This window comes from Dermacentor silvarum, chromosome 4 (genome assembly GCF_013339745.2).
Source record: "Dermacentor silvarum isolate Dsil-2018 chromosome 4, BIME_Dsil_1.4, whole genome shotgun sequence".
Taxonomy (NCBI): Eukaryota; Metazoa; Arthropoda; class Arachnida; order Ixodida; family Ixodidae; genus Dermacentor; species Dermacentor silvarum.
Genome location: NC_051157.2, coordinates 125061523 through 125072558, shown reverse-complemented (window position 1 = coordinate 125072558; position 11036 = coordinate 125061523). Strand labels below are relative to the sequence as shown.

At 43.3% G+C, this 11036-nt stretch overlaps 1 long non-coding RNA gene across 1 annotated transcript; it reads right to left on the bottom strand.

Moving 5' to 3' along the window:
* Nucleotides 1–1895: 1895 nt before the first annotated feature.
* LOC125944777 (uncharacterized) lies at nucleotides 1896–6991 on the bottom strand. The gene is made up of 3 exons (XR_007466489.1): nucleotides 6396–6991; nucleotides 5457–5560; nucleotides 1896–1960 (listed from the first exon to the last, which is right to left on the bottom strand). It is a non-coding gene; the product is annotated as an uncharacterized LOC125944777 (long non-coding RNA).
* Nucleotides 6992–11036: the final 4045 nt, after the last annotated feature.

Sequence of the window (11036 nt, the reverse complement as noted above, 5' to 3'; positions counted from 1 at the left end):
CTGTCCCCAGTATACAAATCAAAGGAGATGCACTCTCTGTCAGCAGCGAGCATAAGTTTCTAGACATTATTTTGGATTCCAAGCTTACATTTATTCCTCATATTAAGTATCTTAAGGCCAAATGCCTGAAGACAATGAACCTTTTAAAGCTTCTGTCACGTACGACTTGGGGTAGTGACCGAAAGTGTCTGCTTAACCTGTATAAAAGTCTTGTCCTCTCACGCCTTGATTACGGGTCTATAATTTATAATTCTGCAACGCCAAGTGCATTAAAAATACTAGACCCTGTTCACCACTTAGGCATCCGCCTCGCGACTGGTGCTTTCAGGACAAGTCCAATCCAGAGCCTCTACGTAGAGTCGAATCAGTGGTCACTTCATCTGCAGCGGTCATACAGCAGTTTTACATATTTTCTGAAAGTGCAAGGAAATATTGAACATCCGTCTTATTCAACAATAAACGATGTGACCGCTGCCACACTATTCCACAATCGACCTGCAGCGAGAAAGCCGTTCTCTTTGCGTGTGAGGAATCTTAGTGAGGAAATGGGTGTTACGCTGCTTGATCATTGTCCTATGGCCCCAGTGAAACTGTTACCTCCGTGGCAGTGGCAGCTCATAGATTGTGACACATCATTTATAGAAGTCACGAAACACGCATCAGAGGCACACATTAAAATGCATTTCCTAGAACTTCAGTCCAAGTACTCGTGCACAGAGTATTACACAGACGCTTCTAAGTCACACGCCGGGGTTTCTTATGCAGCCGTCGGCCCATCCTTCTCGGAATCCGGTGTACTCCACCCGGAAACAAGTATCTTTACGGCTGAGTCCTATGCACTTTTATCAGCTGTAAAGCATATAAAGAAATCAAAACTTCAAAAGACTATCATATATACAGACTCTCAAAGTGTCGTGAAAGCCTTGATTTCACTCTGCAAACTAAGAAATCCTGTACTCATTGAGCTCTATTCTGTTCTTTGTAGAGCTTACGCAACTAACCAGCATGTCATTATATGCTCGGTGCCTGGGCATAGAGGCATCGAGGGCAATGTTCTTGCAGACCAAATGGCCACATCAGTGACATCAACCGCTATTAACTCTACAGCTGCTGTTTCTGCAACAGATTTGAAACCTTTCTTGCGAAAGAAACTGCGAAGCCACTGGCAACGCTTGTGGGACACACAAACAAGTAATAAGCTTCATTTGATTAAGCCACAGCTAGGTTACTGGCCCCCCATAACTAAAACACGACGAACTGATGTCCTGTTCTGTCGTCTAAGAATAGGACATACATATGGCACCCACAATTTTTTGCTTATTGGTGATGAACCACCAACCTGTGGTAGATGTTGTGAGAGGCTGACCGTCCTCCATGTCCTCGTGGAGTGTCGGGAAGCCGAAGCCGAGAGAAGGAAACATTTTCCGGTAGCATACCGCTACAATATCCCTCTACATCCCATGCTATTTATTGGTGAAGAACCGCTTTTTAATGCCAAAGCAGTCCTCGATTTTTTGAATGATGTTGTGCTACATGTTATTATAAGTTCGTAGCACATCCTCTCTCCAGAGGATGTCGCTGTGATAATTTTTGATAGCACATGCCTCCAGGCCCTTGTGGTTCAAGGGCTCTGTTTAGGTAGTAGTGCTTCTTGCCAATTACTGTATCTTAAATATTTTAAATATATTATTCTTCTTTCTCAATGCATTCCTCATTTCATAGTACACATCATTAGTCATTGCCATGATTTTAGTACATATATATTTTAGGCCCCTTTACAGCCATGTTTCATCTACTTCTCAGAATTCAGTGCTTGACGGCACATTCACAAACACTGGCATGGCGCTCTTTGGCCATAATTGGCCCTTGCGCCATAAAACACCACACATCATCATAAGCAGCAAGGAAAGGCTAGCTTTTAACCTCGTTGGTTCCGCCTGGTACTCCGCCATGGTGAAGCCTCCAAAATAAAATTGAAAATCATTTTAATATAATGTCTATTGGTGTTTTGTGGCTAAAGCGCCCTTAGGCGTTGATGCACCCACGCTGACGCCTGGTGGCACGTCTCCTCCATCACGACTACCAACGTCGATGACCATGAGCAACCGTCGTGCATATGGAAGCTGCACTACGCTGCACACGCTAGCACAACGCGAAAGACGAAGCACGTAACTGACACACTAATACAACGCGCAAGACAAAGCACGTAACTGAATCGTCACCGAGTCAAATCAGCGCGTACAGCGCGTCGTAATTGCAGCCTCCGCGATCAACTTCAGAAACATTTTCAGAGCTAATTGCGGAGGCCACGCTCCGCTGTGCTGAGTACGGTGAACGCCACCTAGGTGGCGTTGGTAGTGCTTCTTGATGCCAGCGTCCCTTCGAATGCTGGCATCGAGGCGTCGTAGTATAGTGCCTAGAATATACTTACCTACTAGTGTGCCGACCGACGGGCGTTTCCAATGGGAGACGCTGGCACCGCCGGTGATGCCTTCCGCCGGAGCCCACCAGACGGCGACACTGTTTGGGACCGTGCTAACCAAGCGGCGCATCACGCGTCGCTTGCGCTTCGGATGCACTTCGGATGCGCGTTCGTAAGCGCAGTCGGTTGCGGCGCGTTGTAGCTCCCGGTATCGTGTAGCGTTGTAATGATAACTGTGCGTACGCTCGTTTGTAAGTGCAACGAAATCATATTCTTTCGATTACACTTTGCACCTCAACCAACGTTCCGCAGAGCGAAACGGGCTGGGACAGCCCATTGGCGTCTGTCGCACACGCGCGCGTTGGCTAGAGACGCCGCTCGGCATAGCACGGTCCGTACGGCTATCGCCGTCTGGTGGCCGCCGGCGGAAGGCATCATTCTCCGTGCCACCGGAAAGCCCGCGGTCGGCACACTAGTAAGTATATTCTAGGCACTATAGTCGTAGTGCTGAGACCACCGAAGCGTTCACTGTCGGTGCGCGTTAGTGTCATAATGCAGTACTTCTCTTTTCTGCTCGTAGGCGGCGGCACCGCCCCGAGCAAGAGCGCGGGTACACGGAGGAGTGTTAGATATATAAGGCGCGTCTGTGTAGCTCTCTGCAAATGCGTTTGTGGCGCAATGGGTTAAACGCTCGGCGATCTATCGTCGCGGACCGAGAGGTCGTGGGTTCGATTCCCAAATTTTGCATGTTTGTGGAACTTTTTCTTCTGGTTTCTTTCTTTGTATTATGTTCTATGACGTATTTCCGTGACGGAAATACGTCAGTGAAGTCTTGGTGGACCCCGGCATAAAACACTTTCGTGTTAAAAAGGTTTAATGAACATTCAACCATAATGTATAGCAAGGCGCAAACTTGTCACAAATATATATATATATCTACAAATGTGCTATAAATTGTATATGTATATAGTTGTAGCACTTAACTATGTTTCATTTAAGTATTTCAGAAAAAAATTATAACAAGAAAGTGGCAGCAGTATCTCCGTGTAGAGGGGCAGAGGGACAGTTCTCAGGCAGTCACTTTTGAGAATATTTTCACTTTGCCAAGATTTTGTGACACTAGAACTGGGGCAATGCACCGGCACTAGAATGCCATTGCTAGAGACAAAAATAAAGTATCTCCAAAATACAGCAGCCCAGTCACACATTAATGTCATCTTGTAATGACAACACATTCCAATTTTAACATATGTAAGCAAGTAGGAACACCCATGAACTAAGGCTCCTATATAGACATCGCGCTAGACATAGCAAACAAATTTTTGGAAGAAAAAGAGAACGATCTACTGGCTTCTACTGTTCAGTGAGTGAAAAAAATTGAATATTACATCTGCAGGTCGCCATAGTTGGTATGTGCTATGCGTAATATGCCAGTATTCAATTTCTCACGTCGAGTTTCAGATTTTGAGCAACCATGATAACAATGCATTTAACTATCTGTTGCATGGGGACGAATCAGACTGTTTATGGTTGTTTTCACAATAAATGGTGGATAAATATGATGGTGGCTTTTTTAGTTATTGAAACAATCACCAATTTCTAATCTACAATCAGTGTATGTACGCCCATGAGCAAATTTATATAAACCACAGGGTCGGTCACCAAGATAACTGAATTTATTTGTAATTAACAAGCACGAACTTAAATTGATGAGTATACTGAAAAGTTTGCAGGGCCAAGTTTGGACTGCCGTCCTCAATTTCACATGGCTTTCACAGACAGAGGAAAAAATTGGCTTTATTGCTCAAACCCTGGTCCGTATAATTTTCTCTCCTAGGCACATGTTAAGGCACCGGCCAGTCTGCCCCATGTACATTTGACCAAATATGCATATGATCACAGAAATAGACAACACTACCCCTGACACAAGACAAATTTAATGGTATCTTTAATAAAGCAAGTCTCCCTGGCCAGGGTGCCTTTCTTAGTTCACTTGCAGACTGCTATGCACATGGATTTCTAGCGAAAAATAAAGCAGGCAGGATATGCATGGCAGTCCGCAAATGAACTGAGGAAGGCAAGCAGGCAAGGGAGGCTTGCCTCGGTGAGAAATACCACCAAATTTGTCCATTATGTGCCACAGGTAGTGTACTGTATTCCTTTCACATGTGGTCAAACTTACATAGGGCAAACTGGCTGGTGCCTAAACATGTGCCAAAGAGATGAGCATATTTCACTCAAAAGACCAGTATCATTGTCCAACTTGGCCATGCATTTTCACAACGGGGCATAATGTAGGATTAAGATTGTTCATCTCTTTTCACTCATAGTGAAAAATTAACTAGAGAATCAGTGAGGCATACCACATAAATAAGGAGACAGGTGTGAGCGAGCTCTCATTAATAATGCACGAAAAAAAGGTATCCTTTCTAGATGACAAGGGATCGAAATCAGTCTGCCTATTTATTACTGAAATTCATAGTACTGACCTTCATATTTATTTTCAGCAATTTCAAGCTAATCAAATGTGTATTTGCCAGACACAGTTGTTCTGGGAACAGGACAGAAATACCTGGCAAGATATTAATGATAAAAAACGGTGTGCGCACTGCGTGCTTAGGCTTGTGACATATTTAGCAAACTACACTACAAATTCTTACATGCACAGGTAACTGCATGAGCTTGTAGCACAAACAGGAAAAACTATGGAAATAAATGCAACAGCATAGGAAACAGTTTTAAGACAATAAAACCAAACTAAAAAGCGATAAACATACTGTGTACTAAGCAAAAATAAAATTTATCTTGCAGCCAAGCAATTTATGCAGGAAAAAATACTAAACATGTTAGGTCTCGTTTTATACAGAACATGATAATGTGTGCATAATCTTTACGCACACATGTAAGTAAGTTGAATACAGTTGCATAAATATTTATCCTCTTTAGTAAACTGCATAAACTAATGTGTCGCTAAACTAAACCATTAATGATACCAAGATGCAACTTCTTTGGAACATGTACATTTCATACATACCTGACATGAGCATCCAGCCGTGCTGCTGCAGGCACTCATATGGGGTCTGCATTTCTGGGGGCTCCTCTTTTTAGTGGACACTGTTGCGGGCCACGGCCTCACCACTATAAAATTAGTTCTGTGTTAGCTTATAGCAGTGGAACAGTAACACTGTCATATCGTGAACACATGCAAGGAGCACCTAAATTGGTCACGAAAACAATGTCTGCACCAGTACAGGATGGCAAGAGAGCAAAAGGTGAAAATTATTGAATGTCTTGTCTTGATAATATGGACCTCTTCATCAAAGTAAAATTTTTGGCCGTCGCACCTGCATATTACAACGTATTTTTAAATTTTCTTAGAGGGTCGATTTTTTGATTACTTAGATTAAGCAACTTTCCCTTGTCATGTTTATTTATGTCGAAGTTATGTCAACACAGCTTGTCATGAAAAGAAAGCTATACTAGTAAGTAGCAAGCTGTGATTGGCTTACATTTTTTTCCTGCTGCTCGTAAACCTAAAACCTCGTAAGCAGAGATTATCCACAACGTCGAAGCATTTATAAGCAAGGAAACGTCATTGAAAGAATCAGTGAAGAGACAGGTGGATCGTTAATAAACAACTGCAGCAGAAAAGCGGGAGCTCACGCACAGGTGCACAAGATGAACACGATGATCTAATGAACGTAATCGATGAACGTAATCTATTTCAGCAGAACAAATAATGAATGATCGATGAACGTAATCTATCTCAGCGGAATAAAACGCTTATCAGGATTATCAATTCCGCATTGTGGCAACAAATTTGCGTAACTAAATTCTGACAACCAGTGCGCCGCAAGCATCAGCACAGGTTTCACTGTTGCCGTGGGTGTTCTATTTCCTACGTCCGCAAGGCACTCTATGCACACGATAAGCACGCACAACACACGTGTAGTTAGCAAGTACGACTGCTTACCTTTTGAACAGTACGATGAGATCGAAAAGAGCTCTCCGAGTTGCCATTGCTGCGTCGACGATGTTGATACCAGCATACATGCCGTTGCGTAATGGACGAGCTGAGGCACGCTAATAAAACACATTTCATTGCGACGTCCATAAAACTTTCCACGACCACCCAAGACAAAGGGAACACTCCACGGCATGAAAATAGTAGGTCCGCATTTGCCTGGCGTGCCACGTATACGACGAGTTTGCAGCGAGACGCAGGCTATCTTCCGGCACTTTCGTGCACGCGAACTACGCCACATTTCATTACGGCAAACCTAAAAACACACGATTAAACAAACACATCGAAGCAGCGTGCACTACCGACCGGCACATTCAAGACGGAGGAATAACAACACGCCTTATTTTACCGGCCGCGTGGGACCGGCGCCTCCAGCGCCGTCTGTATACTTGTGAGGCTGTTGTGGCCTCCGTCATGCCAGCAATAATAACCACTACAGCACGTTTTTGTGCCATTTTGTGCCCAATTACGTATATATGTTGCGAGACAAAAAGAACCATCGACCAGTCTATATTGTACGCTACAATTTAGCGCAGGAAGAAATTCCATAACCAATTCTTGCTTTTGAATCACTTATGCCGCAAGTAGCCAGCAAAGCATGGCCTTTGAGATCTGGTTATGTGATCCTGAGAAATCCGTCGCTGGGGCGTGATTTGAACTATTTCAACTCCGATCACCTGCCTTAAAGCGCATAAATACATTTCCCGCAACCGTTAGCTGCGTTACCTGCGCCGTAACTTCGTTTTGAGTAGCTTCCTGCTGTCTTCAACATTAAATGTAGCCCAGAAATTTTTGACACAATCTCGGAGGTACACATGGCAGTGTGCGATGTTTCCGTGCACTTTGTAATTGTCCGTCGCAAAGCAACAAATATACGATGGTTCTTAATTTTGCTCGTGTGGCGCAGGTTATACCAATGTCGTCCGTATCTTGCTTTCGTGTGGGTGTGCTTATCGTGCATGGATTGCACTCATGTCGTTCGTGCCTTCTCTGAGTATCGTGCGACCTACGAAGATTCCTCGAAAAAACCGCATGTCTCGGCAGCGTGCATGCGTCGCATTTTAGTGACATAGGCCAAAATGTGCGGCGGCGTTCTGTGTGTTTGCTGCCAAGTGCTGCAGTCACTGCGTTCCAGCAGATAGACGCGGCTGCTTACGCGTAGTTTTGTTTAGTGTTCTTTGGTCATCTTTGTGATTTACCTGCATCGGCGATAGAAACCGTAATGCGCTTCCTTGACGTTACTTTGTGTAATTTCGCTTTTCGTGTTGTTCGCCTTCTTCAGTGATTGTAAAGATGCTCTTGCTTGATAGTAAAAACCTATGAAATGGGTTTGAAATAATCAGGCTTTTTATTCCTTGGAAATTGGCGCGAGTGGTAATTTTACAAGAGCTTAGCAACAGCTCTGTACATCGAGGGAAAAAGCAAAATATCTAAACGTGTTACAGTACGTGAATCTTACTATTATGTGTCAATATCTTAATACGTTCTCTGCTGAGGGCCTCCCACCACGTTAAAGTCAAATGCAAATTGTCCATTTCGCTCTGAACTAGCGTATATCATTTTTTTCATATCATTTGTTGCAAGTACAAAAATTTGCTTGGGTGCACTGTTGTCTTTTCGAGTTAAAAAGACACTTTGAGATATTATTCACCAGTATTCGACACCTTCTATTAAAACATTTATAGCGTGCGAATATAGAGCGATTCTACAGAGAGGCCGCACGGTAGCTTCTTTAAGCGTCCTATAAACGTTCCTCTATATAGAATTCGGTGCATATGTGAATACACCCACTATAGAACGCTTATAGAGTGGTAATGTAGGGCCAATCTAAAGGCAGCCACAATAGAAGTGCTACAAACATTCCATAACATTCTTCTAAAGAATTTAATACATAGGATGTCAATACATGCTCCATGCACGGTGTTTCACGTAACTTGAGCCAAACCTAAAAAAATATGCAAATGCCACGTGGCTGGACCGAACTAACCGAACCAAGGTAATGTTGTTAGCCGTCGCTTGGACATACTCGCATCATTTTTTTGCATTCCGCCTAATTAGATAATTAGTCTTATATAATTATTCAACTTCCGAAATATTGCCACGCGACTCGCATGCAGCGCGAGGCACTTTGCGTGTATTAGCGGGCTTCTTTTACACTCGGAACAACACTTTTATGTAGCACGTATTGAGCAACAGAAATATGAGTCGGCAGTATTTAATGTTGCTCTGCAATTTTCTCATTGACAATTTTCATGTAATTATAATATTTGAGAAGTTGAATAATTATTTAAGACTAATTATTGAATTAGGCGGAATGTAAAAATAATTTGAGTATCTGAGGGCGATGGCAAACATTACCTTGGTTCTCTCCAGCTATGTTGCATTTGCATATTTTTTTAATGTTTGGCACAAGGTAAGTGAAACACCCTGAAGTATCCTTAAAGAGCGGGAATAGAGAGCCGCTCTATAGACAGACCACATTAGAAGGGCTAGAAATTTTCTATAAACATTCTTCTATAGAATTTAGTACATATGATGTAAATACAACCTCTATAGAACTTTTATAGAGGGCGAATGGAGAGCCAGTCCATAGACAGGCCGCATTAGAAGTATTAAAAACGTTCTATAAGCATTCTTCTATAGAATTTAGTATATATGATGTCGACACACCCTCTATAGAACGTTTATAGAGAGCAAATGGAGAGCCTGTCTATAGACAGGTCACATTAGAAGTGCTAAAAACTTCTATAAACGTTCTTCTATAGAATTTAGCACGTAAGATATCAATACAGCCTCTATAGAACGTTTGTAGAGGGCTAATAGAGAGCCAGTCTATAGACAGGCCGCATTAGAAGCGCTAAAACGTTCTATAAACGTTCTTCTATAGAATTCCGTACATAAGATATCAATACACCCTCTATAGAACATTTGTAGAGGGCGAATGGAGAGCCATTCTATAGAGAGGCCACGTTAGAAGTTCTAAAGACGTTCTTTACATATAACGTCAATACACCCTCTATTGCACTTTTATTGTGTGTGAAATGACATGTTTCTATAGGCAGGTTGCTTTAGACCTCGTATAGAGATTCTATGCAGATGACTCTATAGAGCGCGAGTCCCTTTTGACTTCATAGGAACTCATTAGGAGTTCTAAAGGAACTCTAAATTCATTTTCGTAAGGGGCAGTCGTTGAGAATTGAAATCGACGCGGAGAGATGGCGCGCCGCCGTTGCTGCCGCTGCGCATGCGCAGGCGCTGAGGCCGCCGACGGCGTACGTGCTCCGAGAAACCCGAGCGCCTTTGCCCTTTCCTTTTCTTTTTTCTTTTCTTTTTTTATTGTCGCTCTCTCTCGCTCTCTCTCTGCGTTCCATGCGCGCGAAACCGGTTGCTTTTACCTTCCACTTTTCAGTTCTTTCCATGGAAGACGGAAATTCCTTGGCGCGCTGTATTACAAACGCTTTGGGCTATCGCATGGAGCAAGAGCGCACACTTGGATGAACGCAGTTTGTAAAAACCGTTAGCACGCACGTCAGGCGCTAGCATTATGGCCAACGACAATGAGTAATACAGTGCATTTCTAGCATAGCTTCCAACGTACCGCCAAATGGGATACCTGCGCACATGTTAGTGCACATTTGTTTGTTCCGGTGATATGCCAAAGCAATCAATACACTAATGACGTACGCATATGATCGGCCGCACAGGCATATAGCGCCTGGAAAGGACTGGGTGGGCTCAGAGTATCTGGCGCACATTGTAAGTGAACGAGAAGCTTTAATGAATTTATAGCGCGGGATATCAGTCTGCGAAAAACCACCCGATATTAGTGATGCAGCCTAGATATGGGGAGAACCTAAAGAGTATCTGTGAATCAGACGACACATAAGGCGCACACCACATGCGCGACATCGGCTCATCGCACACTAGCAAATTCTGCGTTGTCAGCTATACACATTACAAGTCTCTATGCTGTTAGCATGATGTCTGTTTGTAATCCGCTTCTTGCTAAAACTGGCATTCATAACCTCTATTTACATGATTGGATCTGCAGTTTGTTTAATTTATTTTACTGCCACAAAAGTAATGCTATGAAAAACCACTGTAACGACTGTCTTGGGATTGCCCAGAGGGACTACGGAGGTCATATAATGTGGTGAACAAATGCGGAAGTACATACACCATGTCTATAATAAACGCTACAAAAAGGCTTTAAAGAAATGTCAGCAGTATATACAATCCCAGTGGCTGATATCAAACGTAGCTCCGTATTATCCGCCTGTATCTCCACTTGTTTACAGCGTACACGGATTGGGCCGAGTTTAACGACTTTTGTCTATAGACGGCAAGTAAACCTGAAGCAATAAGACTTTTACAATATCGGCTGTCCTTTAGTTCATCTCACAGCTTACCGCAATCGCTATCCCAAGTAACACAGAACGTAGCGTAAACGTTGCCTGATTGTAACAAATGTCAGGCAACGTTAAACAGCCAACCTCAACGTTGAATGTACGTTGCCAGCTGTACGTTCAAGTGATGTCATAAATAAATGTCACAGCAACGTCCTGACACCCACGTTGTGTCAACGTTGCA